This window comes from Aedes aegypti, chromosome 2 (assembly GCF_002204515.2).
Source record: "Aedes aegypti strain LVP_AGWG chromosome 2, AaegL5.0 Primary Assembly, whole genome shotgun sequence".
NCBI lineage: Eukaryota > Metazoa > Arthropoda > Insecta > Diptera > Culicidae > Aedes > Aedes aegypti.
In genome coordinates this window covers 435,561,748-435,585,579 of record NC_035108.1, presented here as the reverse complement: position 1 = coordinate 435,585,579, position 23,832 = coordinate 435,561,748, and the positions used below count along the sequence as shown (strand labels likewise).

Here is a 23,832-nt window from a genome sequence, read left to right as displayed (position 1 = left end):
TTTGCTTTTTGGAGACCGTGTTTGCCTCTGCATCTCCACAAAGGTTACTGGGAGGGATGTTTGTTAATGGGGAGGATCGTTGGGTCATAGGATTCACTTTGATAAGCGATTAGACCATGATAAACAATGATTTGTGAGATATATACATGCTTATACGTAAATATAATATTTTCATTTGATATGAACAATTTTTATGTAGAGGAAAATTATGCCGACACTTGAGGTGACGAACCATTCAAAGTTTGTTGAACAAATACCTAAATGTAACATTCCTACAGCTGTCAGGACGAAAGCATGTGTTATTATATTTTACTCATTTGAAAAGAAACAAAAAACTCGATTGGTTGGGACATCATAGAACACTCTTATTCTTATGCCGACACTTACAGTGGCGAACCATCCAAAGTTTGTTGAATAAAGTGAACCTTTCGCAAGTCTACACTTGTAGTGTCGAACCATTCAAAGTTTTTTTAATTACAAAAATAAAGGTATATAAGAGGTGTTCTGAAAAAAAATGTTAAACATAAATAACTCATGAATCAGAGTTTGTGTCGACACTCACAGTGACGAACCATCCATAGTTTGTTGAAAAATCATATTTACATCCCACCATAGTAACGATTGAATGTGCAGTCATACATATTTTATAGATTAGAAATAGTAGCATGAAACGAGCTCACCAATTGATCCGTTATCCTTGACTGAGCAGCCACAATCCACTTTCGGCTTCACTCGTTTACTCGGCTATAAAAAAGCACTCAGGAAAAAAAAAATAAGCGCGCGACCCAAAAGGAATAAAAAAAAAACTGTTCGGGCTTTCTTGACGCACTGCCCAGGAGCAAGCGTCTAGGTCGAAGGATCAAACAGAACTAACCGATCGCGGCACTTTTTCACTTTCTTCAACCGAACTCATCGATCACGCCACTTTTTCACTTACGAGACGGACGCGCGACATGTTTGATCCTGCCCTCGTCGCTTGCCCTGGGAAAAGCAAGTGTCAAGGTCGAAAGATCAAACAGAACTAACTCTCAAAGAGGGAATTTATTGCTGGAATGAACGATTTTGTTGCATTTTTCACACCAGGTTAAATTTCTGCTATTCGACTGAAAAAAACTTGGTCATGCCTAAATTTCTTAAAAGTTAAGTCTTATTTAAAAAAAAAATCCCGCTATGTATTGTCTGAGAAATTCCTTTAGTAATGTTGTCTATTTTACCAATTATTTTTTTTCGGTCATTACACGAATTGAAGTAAATTTATGGATTTCTTTAGTAAATTCTCAAAAGGGAAATCATCCTCACCGGACACCTCGAGCAGGGTATCCTCGAAAAAATTGAGAAATCAGAATGCAGTGAATATGCTGCTTTATGCTGTAACAGCATTGTTTGGATTATTAAAAAAACTAATTTTGGGAAGCATGTTTCCAGGATATTTACGTTTTTTTGTATCACGGTATTTTTTGCAACGGCCATCTCCGAAAAATTGCGCTCATCACATATAACAAGAAGCTAGTTCTAACAATAATCATCCGTTTGAAAGTCGGACAGTTAAGCTTTCGGTTGTCGCACGATTCAACGAAATCAGAACCGCCTCGCTGATGCTGTGAAAACCAAGCGAGGTTTTCTCACAAATAACGTAACTTCTGAAGAGATTTTTTTGTCCATAACAAGAGCCATGTACCTGATACATAAGATTTTGCTTCATGTTAGTTTTTTTTTATTTTTAGTATCATCAAAATTTCTGGGGGGGGCCTGGATAATTCTGGAGGGGGCCAGGCCCCCCTGGCCCCCCCTGTTCCTACGCCAATGATCTCAACAGCTGAACAGTTCGGTGAAATAAAACACCGTAACTTCGTCGGAATTTAACGGATTCCGGTGATTTTTTACGGAATACTGTAAAAATTTACCGTACTCCGTTAATTTATTTTACCGAACTGTTCAGCTGTTGAGATTACGGTGAAATTCACCGGAATCCGTAAAATAATTTAAGTGTGTAAGTACCCATTTTAGTTTCGGATTAGTTAAATAAAAAGACATCTGTTCGTGGAAACCGTGAATCAAAACAAGAGGCCATATATTCTATGACTATAATGATCTTCAAATATTTGAATACCTTCAACACACTTGGTATTAGTCTTTTCCGATCGTACAACTCCTCCTTTTCTTCATTTAGTTTCATTAAACTATTATAAACTGCTGCTGTGGCCCATGATCGTACACCTATAACATATTATTCTAATTTTTACGTTCGAATGCTCTTTCGATAGAAAATCTGTCATTTACGATTTCTGATTGGAGATGTAAAGTAGCAAGCTGGGTCTGAATTCGCGGTTCATGAAAAAAGGCTTTATTTATCCTTCTTACCTTTCGCACGTTACGTATTATTTAAACGACCCCTAGCCAAATATAAAAAATAGTAGTTACTTTCATATCCATAGAAACAGTTGAAAGCTGTCCATAAACTAGGTAGGCATTTTTTTTTGGATTTTAAGACCCTTAAACCATGGTTCTTACGAAAATTCCAAAATTTGTATGGATCATGGTCTGTGGCCAGACCCCTTCCTCCCTTCATATATGTCTACGAAGTTTATGGACTGCCCCTTATTGGTTTTATTTCATTTATTTTATTTTTGTTTTATAAAGTTATACATTTTATATAACACTTTGCGTTCATTCAATTGATTGAAGTAAATCCCTCGTGCTCTTGGGAAGCTCAACGATGGAGGCTTTTATTTTAAAGAGATAAGTTTGAATGAACAACCATAGTGGCTTGCAATCCGGCGTGTACTCCAGGCTCAAGACGTAAGTAACATGCATGCAAATACAAATTGCATGCAGTACGTTGTCCGCCTTATACTCCGCTCCACCGAAGAGTACCATTACCGCTGACTCTTTACGTGATGGACCAATTGCAACAATCTGCGGTTGCAGCCGAACGTTTCCGAACTTGGCCCGGAGGAAATCCAATCGCTGAGCTATTCTTCTCTCGACATCGCCTGCGGTCTACATACAAAATAAAACAATAACACTCAAATTCTTCTTATTATGTCGCTTATTTTCTACACTTGAAGCTACATTGTGACATAAAAATAGTATTGATCGACACAATAGTTATTTTCTAATGAACATTTGAATACATAACTTTCCTTAAATGAACGGAATCTGGTGCACTGATAATATGTACGTTTGCTATTTTAAGGTTTAGAGCTTTCGAAATCGTGAGTCAAGTCAGCCATCTTTGGATACCAAAATGTTTCCCGTTAACAGGATAACTTTTCGAACGAAAACTTCATTATAGTATTGAAATTCAATGTTGACAGAAAAATGTTATTGGAACATAAGGCACCGTCCACAAATTATGTAACGCTGAATAGTTGTTGCAAATTTTCAATTTCAGCGTTACGTAATAAAAGGACGCTGCCAAAAGTTATTCTCGAAAACAAGCAAATTGAAACAAACTAGAAAAACATATTTATATACATATTGTTATATATTTGTTATTTTATTTAGCATTAACAAACGACGTATTATTACTATTGAAAACAATTAATGTCGGAGTCTAATCGCTTTTCTGCCATCTAGTAGGTGATGCACATGGGACGGAGAATGGGTAATATCTTCTATTTTGCATTTCTCTATGTTTTAATTCTGCGGATCAATTACATATGCATCGATGTGTTCGTCAAACTCAAAGGCTATATACTGCCCATAACTGCATAACAGTCACATTCGACATTTTTGACAAATTGGAGTTAACACCATGGAGAGTCATCAAATGATAAATACTTTCGATCAACTTATTGAAATCTGTGAGATTGTTTTAGAAAATTCGAAAAAAATACCAAGTTGTTTTGTCACATTGGTAATTATAATCGCATAACAGTCACATTGAGATTATAAATGAGCCTCGTAATGTAATAGCAATGAAATTTATAGCAGAATTATTTTCTGACTATTCACCTAGTATGTGATATGAGTTGTACAAAATATTAGCCTCAAATAAGCACTTTTGAGTTCCCGGTAATTTTTTCAAATTTTAGTTTCCTCCCATACTGCCATAAAATGCACACTTGGTATTCAATTTACTCAATGCCTACTTTTGTCGAATGTTACAAATATGCAGTTATGGGCAGTATAGGTATGGCAAATAAATGTTATTTCGTCATTACTTTTAATAATATAGCGCACTTCTTTGAGAAAATTATTATGTGTCCAGACGATCAACACTGTTCCAGATGTGATTTCTGATTTTCCAAGCAATACGTAATTCAGTACTCGAACTATTAAACTGCTATCACCAGAAATCAATTCCTGTGGAATGGGAATACAGTCCAGTTTCATGAAAAACCCAGTTCCTTCTTTCAACTGCAGCGGTCCAAAATTATGGGTACTCGTGAATACATTATAGGCCATCTTAAATTGATCCTTAATTGCCAATGTGAGAGCGATATTCTTCCTTGATGATGTGGTTGTGGCTATTTTCTTAAAATATTTATGTTTCATTTCTGGTATAAACGTTGAAGTAAATCGTGTAGGTCCCGTCCACTCGATTGCAAGAGGGTAATGAGTCAAAAAGTGCGCTTTTGGCTTAAGGTGTTTGCCAAATAAGGTTTTGTATTGATTTAACGCACATTCAATAAGATATTTTAAGTCTCTTATTTCCTTGGTGGTGAAAGATGGCTTCATTAAAGATGAACCAAGTTTAGTCACATTTACGAGGAATGTCCACTCTTCACCAACCGGCACCAAGTCTCCAATCATTAGCGTCAAATTATCCACGAATCTGCCCTGCAGACATCTTAAATTTCATACTTTCTATGTTTTCTTGCTTTATTTCCGGGGGAACATTTTTTCGATCGTTGATGTCATAATCATATCGTTGGACGCGTTGATTTAATATGAATAATGAAAAATATCCCTTCGAAATAAAATGGATAATGCAACAAGCGAGAGCATCATGAGCGAAACCTTCATAGAAGTCGTGCATGCAGTCAACAATTTTCAAATCAGTAACGTGGAAATCTGGAATAGTATTGAAAATCGAATTCTTCCGGATTCCTGTTTCAGAAAAGCGATCGATTTCTAGAGCCAGATTGTAGGATTCTTCAGTTCGATACAGATCAGGATCGTCCACTGTGCATTCCCTCATACCTTCAAGATTCATCGAGCATATCCTACAAGTACAAATAAAAATTCAAGTTTTACGCAATTGACTACTCACCTAAATCTAAACTACTCAAATGAATCCTTTAAGCGATAAGTTATATAGTATGATTGTAGTTAAGAAACACCGTCATGCGGGGACACAGTTACACCCTAGGAGGTTGATTACATAGATCATCATTTTAGATACAAAACCTTTCTTCTTTGCCTATTTTATGTATAGATAGGTATGCTTTGGAGATCGTTCAAATATTACGTAAAGCAAATTTTAACCATTTCACTTGTTAAGCGAAATTGGAAAAAAAGTTTTCGATTCAACGTGTTTTCTTGAAAAATACTATTGAAGGATTATTTCCTATGTTGAGGAATTTGTAGCTGGAAATATTTACATAGTTTCGATAAATTATTCACGTTACGTTATCTGGCTTAGAAGCACCCTCACACCCTTTATGTAACATAATATTCAATATTATAGTGTATATGCTGTTAAAACAGAGAGCCAACATTACCCCACACGACGCTATTCGTTACCTTAGCACCAACATAACCTTAAATTACCAACAAACCGATGTGCTTCTCTATCAACACCTATAACCGGCAATATTGAACAGTTCATTGAAAATTCAAATAATCGTTTACGTCGAGAAACTGAAGCTTTCGTATCAAAATCAACAGACAAAGTTAGAATTCCTACATCGTTTTGTAAATTTTAATAATAATTGCTCAAAGTTTTTGTTTTGTTTGTTCTAACATCTAATCAACATCGATTTGTCGGTAACTAAAGATCAGCTTAAAAGTCTTGCCCCGGTAGTATTGGTAGCTGAATGATAGCTTATTTTTCTAAAATGCTGTTCATACAGCTCATTTCAGCTGAATAAATTGTTATTTAGCTACCAATGTTACTTGGGTAACGCTTCCTACCTGCATGGATGATTTGCGACGAATGATCTGCTGTAGTCCAAAAGACTGTTCAATCCTAAGTTGTCTCCACGCAGTCCTCCAAAAATAAAATAAACACTCCTGTCTTCTCCTTTCACACGAATCTTCAAGGGTGTTTTTTCCAAATGAATAATTTCTGGGATCAACGTTTTCAAGATTTCTTCGTTGGAGAATGATTTTTCAACGGCTGAATATACGAACTGTATCAGGAACATATTCTCAATTGTGCCATTAATATGCCTTGGTAAACTTGGAAAATTTAAGTAGAATCCTGTCAGAGCTTGCTTACCCGCTTTCGAACCTAATGGATTGTTGATTTCGAAAGAATCAGCAAAAATAAAGTATGGTATGCAAATTTCACCTGGTCTATTTGCAGTTTTTTGCTTCCAAAACTTTCCTTTTACGAAATTATCGTTTAGGTTCTCAGGAGATGCAGTGATTATTTGCTGATGATTATCTAATAGTGCCTCGAAATTTGCCTCAATAGAGAAAAAAGGTGGAGAAAAACCTCTCCAATCCAATGTACATATTTGATTTTGATTTTTCGATCAATTCAACGCAGCCATCAGTTTCCACAGGGATCAGCTCATTATTGACTTGATCGAGCACAGGCACTTGAAAGTGACATTCTTCTTTCAGCAGCTTAACAAATTTGTGTTCAGTGTTTACTGCATCAAAAGCTTGCGTAATCTTCATTAGGTTGTTCAAAGTAGATGCTCTCTCTTGTTCTGGAATAACTGGTGTGATTACTTCACAAGCGATGGTCATTAAGGGTTCCAGTACTTTGGTTTTGAAAATATCAATAACTTCAAACACCATGGCTCGATTGTAATTAGGCAAGCTGTGCATAAATATGGTGAATGCTGTTCCAGTTCTTTGTATCGACGCTAGTAGAGCGTTATCAAGGTGCCTGCTAATATTTTGCCAAAAGTCTTCGTGCTCAATATCATCTACAATCATTGCATCACAATTTTGTGTTGTTGATGACCGCTCCACATCAGCTTCTTTATGATGGTCAGAAGTTTCAGCAATACTAAAAAGAGAATAAATATTAGAACGCTTTTTTTTTTTCTTAAGGACCTATTCTTCAAAACGAGTTTTTAAAATCGACTCCACTGAAACAACCCTGTTAATAAAATTTATAGGTAGTTATCATTGGATGTTACAGGATTACTCATTACTCATTCATTTACTCATTACTATAAATATCGACAGATTACATCTAGAATATAAAAGCCTACTGTGGAAGAGTGTCAACGGATGAGTCACGAGTTATTTGCTCGATTTGTAAAATATAGCATCACCATGTAATGTTCTAATCTGTGTATCAAAGTCTTAGTTCACTTCTGTATAACACAGAGCTTTTTATCTTCATAAAGATGCAGATTGAAGCATGTTTTTACCATTGATAATTAATTGAAAACCAACAAACAAATACATCTCAAACCATGCGAATTTGTTTCTCCCACGACGGATATTTTTGGCCCCATACCAACTTTTTTTGTCTCATTTAGATCTTTAAGATGATATATGAGTCATTTGTGTACATTCCGGGCCCAGATTTGCCCAATCTCCTTTGAATTTTTTGGCTTCAATATGTAAAACATTATTCTCAAGTCGATCTGCCAAATATCCACAAACAAAAAAAAATAAATTGTACTTTGATTTATGTTTTCAGAATTGAGCAAATAATCGCAAACGGAATAGTATGTGCTTAAACAAGTATCACAATATTTCATTAATTAACATGACGTCATCAGCTCCTACTTGATAAAAAATCTAACGGTACAAAACGATATATCGTGCGGATGCTTGTCCAAGGGGCAGGTGACCAACACGGCTTCTTCGTTTGTCGGATATACATACAAATCCGTGGTACAAACGAGCCAAGCGATATATAGGGGGACTGGGGGTAATTTGCCCACGTTAAGGAAAACAGCGATTTTAGATGTGAAAAACATTATTTTCAGCTTTTTTCAAATTATGGTCGGATAAACAAACATGTTTTCTTTCAAATAGCCGAAACAACTATTTATTTTAGCTTTTCTGGTGTTTAAAAACTAATTTTAAAAAAATGCTTGCTTAACTGCATATGTATTGTTTTGCGGGGTAAAACGCCCCGCTTCAGTTCGGCGTTATCCATGCTGTAAACGTACGCACACAACCATGCTTGTTTATAGGTTGCATACATCCGGGCGTTTGTTCAGATGTTATTGTTCAATAATAGTATACATGCTGATGCGAAAAATGTACATTTGTAAGGTTTCAAATTGCGCGTAACTTCAATATGGCATTACATTTGGTAGAATTTGAATTCCAACGGCTGTTTTAGTGTTATGAAATAGGTGTGGGCGTTTTGCCCCCAGAGTTGATTAAAGTTTAGGTCCTTCGATAAGCTTTTTTAGGACAAATTGAACATATTTTTTGCATGTAATACAAACTATGACAGTGCACAAGTTGGCTCTCGGCGATAGTTTTGAAAATTTGGTTGTTTATCGACCTAAAAAATGACCTTGAAAATCGCACAAAATTGCAACGAAAACAGCGAAAAACGTTTTTATACGTTTTTATCGATTTTCTTGAGAAAAACACATAAAAAATTATCAATAGAAGCATTTTTATCCATTTGCTGTAACCTAGGGTAAAAAAAAGTATTCTAAACCACACCATTCGCCCAAATCGAGGGTGGCGCGTTTTGCCCCCTATGGGCATATTACCCCCAGTTCCCCTATTACAATAAATCTCATAAGTGAACGCAAATCTCATTGCGGAATAAGACGCTGCTTTTAGACAATAATGACGTCACCATGTCGTTCATAACCAGCTAACCTATTATTTCGTTTCATCCGTGGTATTGTTTGATCAGATTTATGTCATGAATACTACTCAACAGTTGTGATGGAAAACATAAACAAAGATCAGCTGTCCCCGGCAAATTCAAAAGGGGATATTTTCCACTATCAACTCTGCGTTTGTGTTCGTGACACCACTCGGAGAGAGCTCAATTGTTGACGTTGTTGAGCTGGTATAAGTATACCAAAAACAGGGAACAGTTCGATTCCAATAATCCGTATTAGTGGAATTAAATTGAAAATTTGGGCTTCCGAGCCGAGGTTGAAGATTGTGTAAATATATTGTCCTTTGCATCTTCCTAGTGCATTGGGAATGAAAAGGAAGCAGCTATGAAAGTATATTTGCAGTCTCCATATATAGAACAGATGCGTATGCATATGTGCGTTTCCTGACGATTTGCTCTCCAGATGCATTAGTGTGGAGCATTTTCACCAGCTGTCAGTCGTTCCAACTAACGGATCGGATTCGCTAGATGGAAGGCAGTCGTGTTCCAACCAGCGAATCCCCGCTGTACCCAGGCCCGGATTTGGGGGGGTGCCAAGGGGGCAAATGCCCCGGGCCCCCCGATGAAGGGGGCCCCCCGAGGAATGAAAATTAAGAACAAAAAAAAATTAAATACGTTACAATAGTTTCTCTTTCGACATTTGGACATATAATTCTAACGTCAAAGCCAACTTTCCAATATTTGAGTTATTTTTTTTATTACCTGATCACACAGTATGGTTTCGTCAATTGTTATCCTTCAGTATTACAAAATTACAAAAAAAGTCATGAATATTAAGCCAAAATCTTTAAAATTCTTCTCTAGTTAGTTTTCAAAAAATATTTGAATAGAAAATGCGCTTGACGTATTTGCAGGATCTTAAAAAATGCGACTAAACCCCCAGACAACCAGAAATCGCATGAAAGTTCACGTTACAACTCGTTTATTCATACTAAATACATCAAACCCGCAAAACACCGTGGATGAACTCGTCAGATTGATGAGCTTCCTCGCATAAAACACTTCTTTTCTGGTTTCTTTTGTACATTTTGCTTCGTCCCGTACACTCGTACAAAGTAAGTCGAATCAATCCGTAGCAGCTGTCAAATCAACATTTGTTATCATAAGTTAAGTCGCATACGATCACAGGTTAGTTCGATAGAATATTTAAACACTCGCATTGTATGTTATTATTCATCACATAATATATGCACGCATATCGCCTCCACTTTTGTACGTAGAAGGCCTTTTCGCTACATCTTATAAGTGAAATGTTGCACATACAAAGCCTCCAGGTGATTTCGTTATGCGTACATTTCGGTTGTCTGGGCCTCTTCTCAGTAAAGGCTTTGAATATAATTTATAGAATATACAGTACTGCCAAGAATAAAGTACATGAAGGCTGATTTTCATACAAAAATAGTCAAGTTAAGGGCACTGTATAACAGCTTTTGATGAACCGATTGACCTGAAATTCGAACTACATCTCATAAATTACTTGAAATTTGATTTATGAGCAATTAATCAAATTCTATTCAAGAGTTTTGAAGCTATTAGAAAAATACTGTTATGAGAAAAATGCCCAAATTTCCAAATTGGAATATTTTTTTGAATGTTAATATTTCGAAAAAGGCATGCTTCAGCAAATTGGTTCACTTAAATTAATTGCAAAACTTTGAAGAAGATTATACTTATCCTAAATTGTTTGTTTTCAAAATATTCAAGTATCAATATTTGGACATTTTTGTCGAGATGGGTGGATTTTAAGACCTTAGATACTTTGCATAGAATTTGGTGATTCATTTACGAATGAAGCTTTTTCCAACATACAGTTCAATTTTCAGTTCATTCGGTCTTGTATACTGTATTCTTGCCAATACTGTAAATAATTTGTTTTTTCAGAGAATGCGAAAACCGAGACAAACTGGAAACTTGTACTAAATAAAGTCAAAAGAAAAACGGCTTTGAAGATTTTCAGCAATTTTTTTACTCTACACAAATTATTTAGCCAATAAAAACAGCCAATCTTCTAAGAATTATTATATTTTTCACTTTGGACGGAAAAATCACCACAAAACACTATTGAAAAGCTTGAAAACAGACGAATTTCGCAATGTATATAGCTCACAACCGAAAATGTCACTTACACTACTTTGAATTTGGGCCCCTCATATGTTTGGACCGACCTTCTCGTTCATAACTCAAATTCAATACGTTAGTTTGTGGAATCCCAAAACGTGCTGAATTTTGTATAAAGGGGCCCCCTTTATGAGATCTGACCCGGGCCCCCCGAAGCCCAAATCTGGTACTGGCTGTACCAAGCTATGTTTCAACCAACCCGGAAGCATCATGACATCTGCAGTATAACGTCAGTGTACCGAAAAATTTTGGTCCGTGGTACTGTCAAACTCAATGAAATTATGGAGTGTGCCCGAAAAAGGGGGTAAATTAGAATTATGCTCAATGGAAATAAGTTAAGGTTTACAGTTTTTGCTTGGCATTTGTAATATCATTATAAACAAGGACCATCAAACTGTGACCGCCGGGAAGGTTTTGTGCGGTTCTCGGGAAGATTTTACGCCCCGCGAGCGGATTTTGAATAGTGATGTGTTGTGGTCCGCATGTTGTAAGTTCCTTATGGTAACCAATATTTTGTTTATGAAATTATTTTTGAACACTTGGTCATTCAAAACGTGCTCGATATGTATGATTAGTAGGGGATGGACACATTAAGCAAATGCATATTTTAAGACCTTATAATGGTTATATTTTTCAGTTACACTCGGCGTTCTTCCAAGTTTGTGATGAGAAAAATTAAATCAAATGTCAGAAAAACGTGATATAAAACAAAGCTAGAAAAAAGGTATCTGGTCAAAATAAACACTTTCTTGAAATTTAGTGAAAACTTTTTTATTATTGGCTGTTAAACCTATCAAAAGGTGAAAGGGAGTTCCATCTATCACACTAATAAAAACAAAATTTCTAGGTGTGTTACTTTGCTAAACAAATTAGATTCTTCCACCACCTTATAACCCAATTGAAGCTGAGAAAAAAATTTAAATTTCATAGGATAATTGAAGAAAACCATCAACTTTTATACCGTCAAACAGTTCATACAGATTTCATACTGTGAATAAACATTTAATGTAATATTAATATTCTCAGAGAATGAAGGGGTGTTCATTTCGCCTCGCGTGTTCATTATGCTCCTAATCCCTCTAATTTATGAAAAATTCACTATAGTTATCAGCTTGAAATGAGTCTTGAGATCACATTCAGCTTTTTACAAGCTCTTATACCACCGAAAATTAGCTCATTGTCTTGTAGGGATCTCTCGATCTGACGTTTGACTTGGGTCGTTTAATAGTGAACGGACCCAAGCCAAACATCAAACTGTTGGATCCCTATTAGAAAATGAGCTTACTTTTGGCGGTCATAATTATTTGATAGAAATTTAGACAGCTGGTGGTGAGTGTGAGAAAAAAGTATTCAAATTCGCAAAAAATAAGTGCTTCGAGCACAAAAATAAAAAGCACCACATAGGAAACTTGCACGTCTTTCAATTTTCGACTTGTAGTAGAGAAACAAACGATCCATAATCTGAAAGAAAAAAAGCACCAAGTTTCACTAACAATTTATGGGACTATATTGAATGATTCTTGTTGTGCCTCCGGAGCGGCAATCTTCCGGATTTATGGCTAGTTGTAAAAATTTATATCTGTCGGCAAGATTAGCAAAAACGATATTAGTAGCTACACGCTCAAAAAAGCGTTCTGGAAAACGTGAACTGTCAAAAATACACCATGAACTACCATCATGTTTACGCAGAAACATGATCTAGTTCACGGTGTATTTTTACTTGTTGACGAGTTCACGTCTGCTGTTCACGGATACGAGAACGGATTTTTTTCTGTGTATTGCTAATGGAAAATGTTAACATACAAAACAAAAAACGTGTTAATTTTGAGAAGGAGAATAAAAATGTGTATTTAAACAAACTATTTTGATGACGTTTCTCGTTATCCTATCTACGGACTACGGACGATTCTTTTCAAATAATCAAAGCATTTTCGATGCTCAAAAGTTATTTTTGATGAAATTAATTGACTCATTACGCGTGTTAGGTTATGTAGGTACGATAGGCAAAAAGTTTCTACACTAAATAAATCGCAATCACTCTGCCCGCGTGTGTAGTAACATGAGATGGATTGATAAGGGTTATGAAAGGGGTCTGCGTGGTCTGTAGGGATTTGAATTCTTAACTTGTAACCAACTCAGTTATTGGGTCACCAAGTGGATCGGTAGCTTAGTTGGTAAAGCGCTCGTTTAGCATACAAGCATAGAGTGACAAGCCTTACAAAACTTTTAGAGGACTCATACAAAAAGTATGACATGGGGGAGGGGGGAGGTGGTCGAAAAAGTTGAAATTTAGCATGACATAATTTAAATTGTGTACTATCCCTAAGCTAAAAGATTGGTGGTACCAAAATGGATCTTATGAACAATTTAACGGATATCTTAAGATAGCGATAATCTAGAAGGTGGGTGTCTTCCGTAGAGTAGATTAAGGGCTCTTTGACAACCTATTATAAGATGATTTTTTTTGATATCATACGCTTCCCAACAAATTCACACATCTGCTGACGACGATGGCTCATGCTTTACTTACCGACCTCTATTGCAAGACTATTTGTGTCACACTAAATCTATTCCAACAAAAAAGACACATACATTTCAATTTAGCTGCACAGACTGTTACATAGCCAGCCGAGAAATATTTCTCATGAACAGTTTCAAAGCCTGAAACGGGAATTCAACCATGATACGATGCGCTTTAGTGTCTGACGACACAAGCCGCATGGCCATAAAGCCGTCAACCCATACAACCAAGATTTGAAATAGAGTAGTTCCGTAAAAATGTTTCACATGTTTGTATTTTATCGCTATCAGATGGATATTGCTCATTTGAACAACGTTTCCAAAGTCATCAACTATCTAGTTTATCTTAAGATGCCGAAGATTAAATAAACTTCAAACTACAGTAAACTATTTATAACTCGTTATTGAAGAAACTATCTAGTAAGATAAAAAACTGAATTATAAAAAAAAAAACAAAAACAATGCAACTACGCTTTAAAAAATATTGAATTAGCCATGAAACCCATTTCTACTATGGCTCTATAACTCGATAACAAGAGACTGAATTTCGCCAAATCATTGAAGAACTTCGCTGAAAACACAAATCTTTTAGCTTGTCAGTATGCTGAGATACTGGAATTTGAAGAAAATTTGTTATTGGCGTCACTTAGCGGTTGAATACCAAATCATTCATTTTTCATCGCCAGGTAGCCTTTGATCTGCAGAACATCTTTGTCGAAGACACCAACATTCTAACTTGTGAGAATCTTGAGATACAGAACATTCAAATATTTTACCAATGTCGCCTGTCGTAGGAACTCTCAATAGGGCGATATTCACAACTGAAAAGAAGGTGAAAAAAACGGTTGTTCCGCCAGACTTCATTGGCAGAAACTACACGTTGCTGCTACAGTCGAGGAACGCCAACTACTGGCAACACGGTGTAGGCCTTGCCATCCGGGAAGGCATACCGTTCGAACGCATCCAAGTCGATACCTCTCTGCATCTCGTTGCTGCTCGCCTTCACGCGCCGATCCAGGCAACTGTTGTGTCGATATACGTTCCGCCGAGTTCAGCTCAGTGCCAGACCGCACTGGATTAATTATTCGACCAGCTGGAAGGTCCGATTTTACTCCTCGGAGACTTCAACGCTCACCACATCGCATGGGGATCGCACCAATCAAGCGCGCTTTGGCGCTTCATAGCTGAAACAACCCTGACGAAGCAAATAGTGATCTTGAATGACGGCTACCCGCATCGACCCGGCTTCAGGCAACACTTCGGCGATCGATGTGACCATCTGCACAGAGAGTCTGGCTCGGAGGTTTACCTGGCGAACCTTAACAGACACGCACGGTAGCGATCACTTCCCGATTGCAGTTTTCATACCTGGGTGGTCGAATCAGCAAACAACGCGACGAAAATGGTTGTACGATCGGGCTGATTGGGAGCTATACGAACGGATTACAGCAGAAACCAACCGCCCAGAAGTCGAATGGAATGTAGGAAACTTCAACGAAAAACTAATACGCGGACTAGTGACCGAATCGGTCCGAAAGCGGTACCATGGTGGTGCCCCGAGGCAAAGACGGCAATTCGTCGACGACGAAAGTGTCTTCGGTCACACCGATGTTTACAGCAGGTCAATCCAGATCAACCCGAAGCGTTGGCGGAATCCCAAGCAGCGAAAACGGAGGCGCGAAAGGTGATTAAAGAAGCGAAGGAGAAATCGTGGGAAAGCTTCGTAGGGAAGATCTCCCCGCACAGTACAACAACCGATCTGTGGCGCACTGTTAATACCTTGCGTGGAAATCGGCAGAAACGCTCAGTTATCCTTAAACGGCCTAACGGTTTCACGGACAACCCCGAAGAAGTAGCGGAAGAACTGGCGACGTACTACGGCGAAAGATTGGCGACGTCCAGCTACCCTCCATCGTTTCAGATGGCGAAAATGGCAGCTGAGAACTTCTGTGGGCTCTCGACAAAGGGCGAGGTGCCTCGACAGGTACCGATGGGATAGGGTACCCGCTGCTTCAACGTCTTCCCGTGTCCGTAAAATTTGTACTGCTGGAGCTGCTGAACAAAATCTGGCGCAACGGTGATTTTCCCGCCAGCTGGCGGAATGCCCTCGCCGTTCCGATTCCGAAGCCGAACTGTCAAGATTCCGGTCCTGCTGGCTTTCAACCTATTTCGCTGACCAGCTGCACGGCGAAGATGACCGAATGCACGTCGGGAGCCGGCGCGGAATATCATTGTTGACCAGGTCTCTGTCCCGAAAACCAACCGGCTGAGGGTTCTAGGTGTCACACTTGATCGCACCTTGACATTCAAACCGCATTGCAAAATGGTCAAGAAAGCATGTGAGTCACGTCTACGAATACAGATGATCGGAGCCAAGCTACCGCGAGGAAATCGAACAAGTTTGCTGCAAGTCGGATCGGCGTTAGTAACTGCAAAACTGACGTACGGTATCGGATTGGTGAGCCGAGGAGGTCCAGCAACATTGCAGACCCTCGCTCCGGCGTATAACAAAATGGTCCGGTATGCTTCTGGAGCGTTTGTTACCAGCCCGATAATTTCGGTTATGGCCGAAACGGGCACCTTACCGTTTGAGCTGTTAGCGGTTCAGAGCATAGCGAGGACAGCCATCCGCATTCTAGGGAAAAACAGCCAAAATAACTCTCTTCCCTTGATTCGGCGCGTTTCGGATCGTTTGGAGAAGCTCACAGGCACGACACTCCCTGCTGTCGGTCAACTTGTGAGGCAAGGCGACCGTACTTGGAACGAACGGAAACCCTCGATTCTGTGGGACGTGAAGAGGAGGATACGAGCCGGAGACCCACCGGAGAAAGTACGTCCAGTCGTCCAGCAACTTTTGTCGACCCGCTTCCACAACTCGACGGTCGTTTACACCGATGGTTCGAAGTGTGAAGACACGGTATTATCCGCTTTTTACAACAATAGCATCTCCGGAACTTTTAGTCTTCCGAAGGAGTGCAGCGTTTTCTCTGCAGAAGCGTATGCGATCAAAAAAGCGGTTTCGATCCCAAACATTCGGAACGAGCTGGTGATCCTAACGGATTCGGCGAGTTGCCTGCAGGCCTTGGAGGCAAGATTTTCCAAACATGATTAACGAAACAGTGAATTTCGACTTGTAACGAGCACCCAGCTGAATCGAAAGCAAATTGCTGCATCTACGACCGAGTGATTGTATTTTGGTATTCCCTTCGAAGATTGCTTTGCTCTGCATATTTATCAACTCCGCCATATCTATCTTCTACACCGTCCTGATCGGAACGTCATCAATATCTTCTGTGCGACTGTGCTGCCATCTGTATTTGAAAACTGTAAAGTATTGCTAAGGACATAGGGTCACAGAGAACAGACGTTCATCTTTTCTCGTCAGCGTGTGTAAAGCATTGTACTGGTCATTTCAAAGTATGTCGTTATGCTCCTGTTACGCGGCGCTGTCGTCAGATTGAGAACGCTACAAATTTGCCGTTTTTTACTCTTTGGCGCTAGTGTCGATATCAAAAATTGCCACTTGTCGCTAGCGTTGCTTTGTGTGCTAATGCATTTTGACGTTCACTAGTGACATCGTGTTGTCGAAACGAGTTTGTATGTCGGGCTGTCTGCGTTGGCGGCGCTGATGGTTGCTTCGAAGCTTTACACATGGTTCAGATGAAATTTTGTTCGAGCCTTCATGTCTGTTCTCTGTGATAGGGTTTACCGAACCGAAAAATGGCAAATAATTGTACCGCATGTGAAGTTGAATTTTGCGCGGAAGATATAGTTGTATGCTGTGAGGGATTTTGTGAAAACCTACCTCATTTTCACGCAAAATGTGTTGGATTATCCTACGATGAAGGATGCGCATGCTTACACCAAAATATATTCTGGATGTGTGATGCCTGCAGAGTGTACATTGAAAACGGTCGTTTTCGCAATACAAAGAACGAGGAAAAATCTAACGATTTTGCGACGAAATCGGATGTTACTCTATTGAAGGCTGAAATAGAGCGTATTAGCCAGAAAGTAACCGAAATGTCATCTAACTTTGTTGCACCGAGTGAAATTTCACCGCACCAACAAGTAAACTTTGAACTTTCTATGCACGCTTCTCCATTATCGTCGACAAAATTTGTAGCTGTGGATCAAACTGTTTGCGCTCCAAGAGATACGAGTATTGACTTATACGTATCAAATATCGCAATCGATGTTCCCGAGTTTGAAGTTGTCCAAATGGTGTGTAAATCCTTGGGAGCAAATGAAGTTCTACGTGCCAAACGATTAGTTGCTGCTGGAACAAATATTTCCGAACTGGACTACGTATCGTATAAAATTACCGTCGACTCAAGATTTCAAAGTACTGCTGCCAAGCGATCAATTTGGCCGAATGGAATAAGATGCTGTGAATTTATAAACAGTTCTATGATCGCGTGGAGACCTGAAAGTCGAACGGACCAAGAACTAGCTAGTTAAGCTCTTTTTCGTTTGTTAACTGTTAGTGACACTGTTGTTTAATAATGAAATGTCGTATTGCTTTTTTTTCTTCAAAGTTTTTGTATTGCATTTGGTGAATAAACAAACGTTAAGTCTTGTCAAATTAGTACATAAGAAAGTAATCTGTGCGACTTAGTCGAAGATGAATAAAAAAAAAAGAAATAAATAAACATACATGGATCCAAGAGATCGAGCACATTGTGCGGAACAAAAATGTACGATTCTGCTAGATCCCGGGACATGCTGGCATAACCGGTAATAATGAAGCAGATCGCTTGGCCAACGCGGGTAGACAGCAACCGGCTGTTGATACTCCCATCCCCGGCGAAGATGCTCTGAGAGCGATAAAGGTAGCCATTCGGCACCAATGGGATAGCCAATGGTACGGAATAAGAGACAACAAGCTAAGAGAGATAAAGCACGATACTAAAAGGTGGACAGAATTCGGAAATGCGGCTGACCAACGCGTGTTAACCAGGCTGCGAATTGGCTACACGCGGCTCACGCACACTTTCCTCCTTAAAAAGGAATCCCCGCCCACCTGCGAGTGTTGCGGAATCACGCTGGATGTACGACATCTCATCTTACATTGCAGAAAATATGAGAATGAAAGAAAACGACACACCATCGATACTCTTACCTTGAGAGAAGCACTGGATAACAGTAAAAACAGAAACGAAAAACTGATGAAGTATTTACATGATACAAGACTGTAGGTCAAATTGTGAATGTGTATTGTAAATTGCGAAAAACTTTGAATATTTTCTCTGACACGAATGCACCCTTCAGGTGTAAAGTGTCACTAATAAAAAAAAACAACTGAAAAGGCAATACACGCTTAGCGCTTAGTTTCCAATCACTACTTTTTCGATCCAGACATCAGTGTCGCTGTTGAAAATATCAACACAGTAGGAAGTTTTATTGATGTGCAAAAATGGTTTAGAAGAGCTGTTTTTCGTATCAGTCGTTTCCAGTTTGAATTTGTATGGAATTTATCACTGAAATATGTAATTATTATAAATTACGTATTTCTCGATCTCAACGGTCGAGAAAAGAAACTTATTTCCTATGAGTTTCTAACAAAAACTTCCTTAGAGATTAATTCAGGGATTCTTCTGTTTTTTTTTATTAATTTTGTACTAGAAATTGCTTAAATAGTTTTGTTATCAATTTAACAAGAATAACTTAAAAGATCTGTTCAGGAATCCAGTTCTTTTCTTCGTGCTTCCACCAAGAAATTCTAAGATAAATTCAATTTCCAGTAAATACTCTAAGAATTATTTTGGATGGCTACTCCAAGAAGTTGAGCAGCGATTTTTAAATGTTTTGAATATTTTTCAGAGACACCAGCTTGTGCCTCCGGTGATTTTTTTCAAAATATCTTCTAAAAAATCATCTAATTAACCATTATGTTGATGGGATGTTTGGTAGAAATTACAATGATCCGATTCCTCTTTAATTAACAACAATCCAGAAGATAATTCCATGCGCACAATTTATCTGAAACCAAAATTATCATTTGCCCAGAAAGGACCACAATTACATTCGCTTACCATATTACGCAATTTTACGCAGGAAATTCAAACCTCTTCGAACGTTTAATCAAGCCAAAACCATAATGATACATCTCGGCCCGGATGCGGCAATCAGAGATTAGCGTCGTGAATCCTAAGCCAAATCGTTTCTGATTAGCCAGCACGCACCTCATCTGCACCTCGCCAGGCAATTTGACACCGGACCCTCTCGCAATAAGGACCGGATTGTCTCACGGAAGGATTTCTGATGGATGAGAAATTAATTGAGGTAAATAGGCGTAATTAATAGCGTACGCATAGCGCGCCAACAGAAGTCCGGAAGATGGGCAACACAAATGAGCTGTTTCAGCATTTGTTACCAAGCGCGTTGTTGTAATATCGTGTGCGCGCCTCGGATGTGGCAGCAGAAGTAGCGTCATGGGCGTACCCTGGGTTTTCAAGAAGGGAAAGGTGAATGACAAAATTCAAACTCACTTACAAACCTGATTTTTAGTTGTGGGGCCCAGATAGCAGTTGCGGTAAACGCGAAGCTATTTAGCAATAGCAAATAGCAAAAGCTGAGTGTCGTGAGTTTGAATCCCGCGAGGAAATTTTCTTGACTTGCCTGGGCATATAGTATTTTCGTACCTGCCCCACGAAATACACAAGCAAAAATGGTCAATCGGCGAAGAAAGCGATCAGTTAATAAGTGTGGAAAGTGCTCATAAGAATGCTAATCTGAGATGCAGACTCTGTCGCAATTGGAACGAAAAGCCATAAAAAAGAAGATTAGTTGTGCTCCAATAATTTTATCATGCTACAATTTTCAATAAATTTAAACGCTGAAGACAATTTGTTAAAAATTTAAACAAAATTAATCTTTTAAACAAATCAGATTATTCTTAATTTATTTACCGTCGGCTAAGGGCTACGCCCCTGACCAGTATCACTCCGACGAGAACATGGCAGCTGTCCACCATCCATTATCATTCCTGGTGGGGTAGAGGGGGCAATTTCGGACCTGGAGCCTGGCAAGAGAGGAGCCAATGTGAAATACAATATCTTGCAAGCCGCGCGTGGTGTGGTGGAATTTCGCTCGCTGACGGTTTATGCATCGGAGTGCCCCTAAGTGCCCCGTTTTCCAGCTTGAGTAATTAATTAGTAATTTTAAGTAATTTATGAGCTGCAAATCCCGCATCAACATTCTGGCGATGCTGCAGACCGGCAAACAAGATTGTTAACAATGACCGATGAATATTACGGGATGTTTAAATGGCTGCCTGAGAAGAACGTTCCTGTGGAAAGCTGTTCCACATTTGGGTGGGCAACTTGATTCGATTTGCATGTAATTGTTGGCTATTACGAATGCCATCTTACATCGCAATATCTGGTTAAGTAGGAGTTACAGGAGTTTGCAAAATGATTGAGAAAGGCTAAATTTTGTCTAATTTCAAATGCTTATCAAATTTTGAAAAATTGATAAAATTGGGATGCATCTGGAAGCATTCGACGATAAATTTGGTCTAATTTCGGTAACCTGCTTGACTATACATATTGGCCAACAGACACCGGAGATGTTCCAGATTTTCGGAGGTCATGCCCAAAAGACAGTTTTCTCTGTCGCTCATGTTGTTGTGTGGTGTCAAGTTTATTGATGAACAGATTTTCTTAGAAACATGAACCAATTGAACTTTCAATACCTGTGGGCGCACTTAGATTCACTTCGTTAGGAATTTTCAGAAGTATGGCCATTTCCTTGAAACTGATTCCAGAATAAATGGTCTGAACGTCATGTTTGCTTTTTCAAATTATGTATTCGGAGGCATGCCAAACTGCATGGGTATAAGAATCCCAAAATCATGAATATGGCTCCTGAATTATGATTCCAGTGTATTTTCATCTTATTACTCATGATATCATAATTTAGACTCCCGTAATGTAATACACGTGATATGTGTTTGTTGCTAATTTCTCGGAATCATGAATCTAATGCAAGACATTATGACTTGCAAAAAATAAAAAATGCCAGATTACCGATACCAATGAGTCGATACAAAACGCACCGCTTAGTATTATCACTCTGGTTAATGAAGAATCAAGTGTTGTGCGCAGGGGTTAAATTCGGAGAATATTGAGTGTATATCTTACTCATCGCTCGCTGTAACAATCATGAACCACTCCACATTATGAGAACCTGATTATCATCTTCTGCTACAGCTCTGATTAGATCGGAGCAATAACAGTGCATGATAAACCCAACTAAACAAGCTCCAAATCTGGGGAACATTATTGCTTAGTTTGAGAATTTTTTATCATGCCAATGTAAAAAATACATCTTCTTCCAATGGTAAGCAAGAAAAATGGGTTTTATCATCGCTCTCTCTTTGGAGCTCTCGTTCGCTTCAGTTATTTATAAAGCTTGTTACAAAATACAATACATTGTCGATGGTGGACCGATAAAGATGGGCTATTTTTCTTCGTTTGCTTTGATCGTGCTTCGAAATCAAATAAGAACAAATTCGGCAATACCTAGTTGTAAGCAATCATCGATAGTCGACACGTTTTTGTTGACATTGCCTTTGGCATCTGCCTTTACAAGATGAGAGGGTCAAATGAACGTATGAAAAAATGTCAATTGAATTCAGCTAACCACGATTCGCTCCCAAAACGATAATTCGTCCGCTGGAGTGTGCAGCTGTCGTCATGATTATGGTTTCCGAAAGAAATGTTAAATCCATTCATGGTTTCAAAACATTCGGAAAAAAATATTTATTTTCACCGCTTAAGTAAAGTAATGTTTGAAATAGAATGAAATTCAATGGTAGAGAATTCATTTATCTACCCAATGTTTGTTGAATACTTCGCCACCCTTGGAGATGGCTCAATAATCTACAATTTTGTTTGACGACATGACTCCAAACTATTCCAATATTGCTTGTAACATACTATATTGTTTGATATACTTCTTTCCAAATAGCCAGACGTCCACTCTTCCCGTGAAGGGAATTGTGTGGTAAATGTCCTGTAAGGAAAGTTACAAGCAATTGTGAGATCACTTGGAGCAAGGACAATTTTGTCCCAATTCACCAAAAGTGGAAACAACGAAGTGTGTGTAGATCTACGATTCACTGGATTTTTCTCCAGTAGATCCAGTACCCATAAACGGTAAGAGCAAGAAAGTGCTTCTTGTTTAAGATGTATGTGTAGTGGCGCAACGTCGAAAAGGGCCTCGAGCGCTGCTGTGGGAGTTGTAGAGAACGCACCAGACATCGCCATCAAGCACATCCTTTGGAGATGGCCCAATTTTGATTGGATTGTTCTCACTTCGCCCTTTTGCCACCACACAAGACATCCATATGCCAAAATTGGTCGAACAAATGTTGTGTAAATCCATTTGATATATTTGGGTTTGAGGCCCCAAGTTTTACAAAAGGTTCGCCGGCATTGACCGAAGGCCATGCAAGCTTTTTTGACTCTGAAATCAATGTGAGGTGTCCATGAAAGTTTGGAATCTAGAATGACTCCGACATACTTTACTTGATCAGTCACATTAATCTCAGTGCCAAAAAGACGTAAGGGTCAAATTCCATCGCGGTTTCGTCTTTCCGTAAACAGAACAATAGATGTTTTATTCGGGTTAACCGAAAGGCCATATTGGTGACACCAACTCTCGACTACCTGAAGAGCACTTTGCATCAGGTCGAATAGGGTGCTTAGGCACATACCAATTATCAGAGCTAGATAGTCGTCGGCAAATCCATAAGTTGGAAAACCGCAATTATTGAGTTGCCATAGCGTATCTGCTACGAGATTCCACAAAAGTGGTGACAAGACTCCCCCTTGGGGGCATCCGCAGACACACAATTTTCGAATCGCTGCTTGACGCAATGTCGAGAAGAGATGTCGGTTTTTGAGCATTTGATGAATCCAATTGGTAATCATTGTAGGTAGCCCATGGTTTCGTGCGGCTTCCAATATGGCATCGAAAGACACGTTATCAAAGACACCCTCAATATCCAAGAAAACACCCAAGCAGGATTGCTTCTGAGCGAATGCTTTCTCGATATCGTATACAACTTTGTGTTCCAGACATTTCAGAAGAAAAGAGGTCAGACTGATTGGTCTAAAACTCTTCGCTTCTTCATACGACGCATGGCCTCCTTTCGGGATAAACTTTACAGTAATATCACGCCAGGATCTGGGAATGTACCCGGTAGCAAAGCTGCTTACAAGTAGCTTTTT

General features: G+C 38.8%; 1 protein-coding gene across 1 annotated transcript in view; it reads right to left on the bottom strand.

Moving 5' to 3' along the window:
- Positions 1 to 23,832, bottom strand: part of LOC5567004 (lachesin) — a 224,723-nt gene that overhangs the window by 34,592 nt on the left and 166,299 nt on the right. The window lies entirely within an intron of this gene.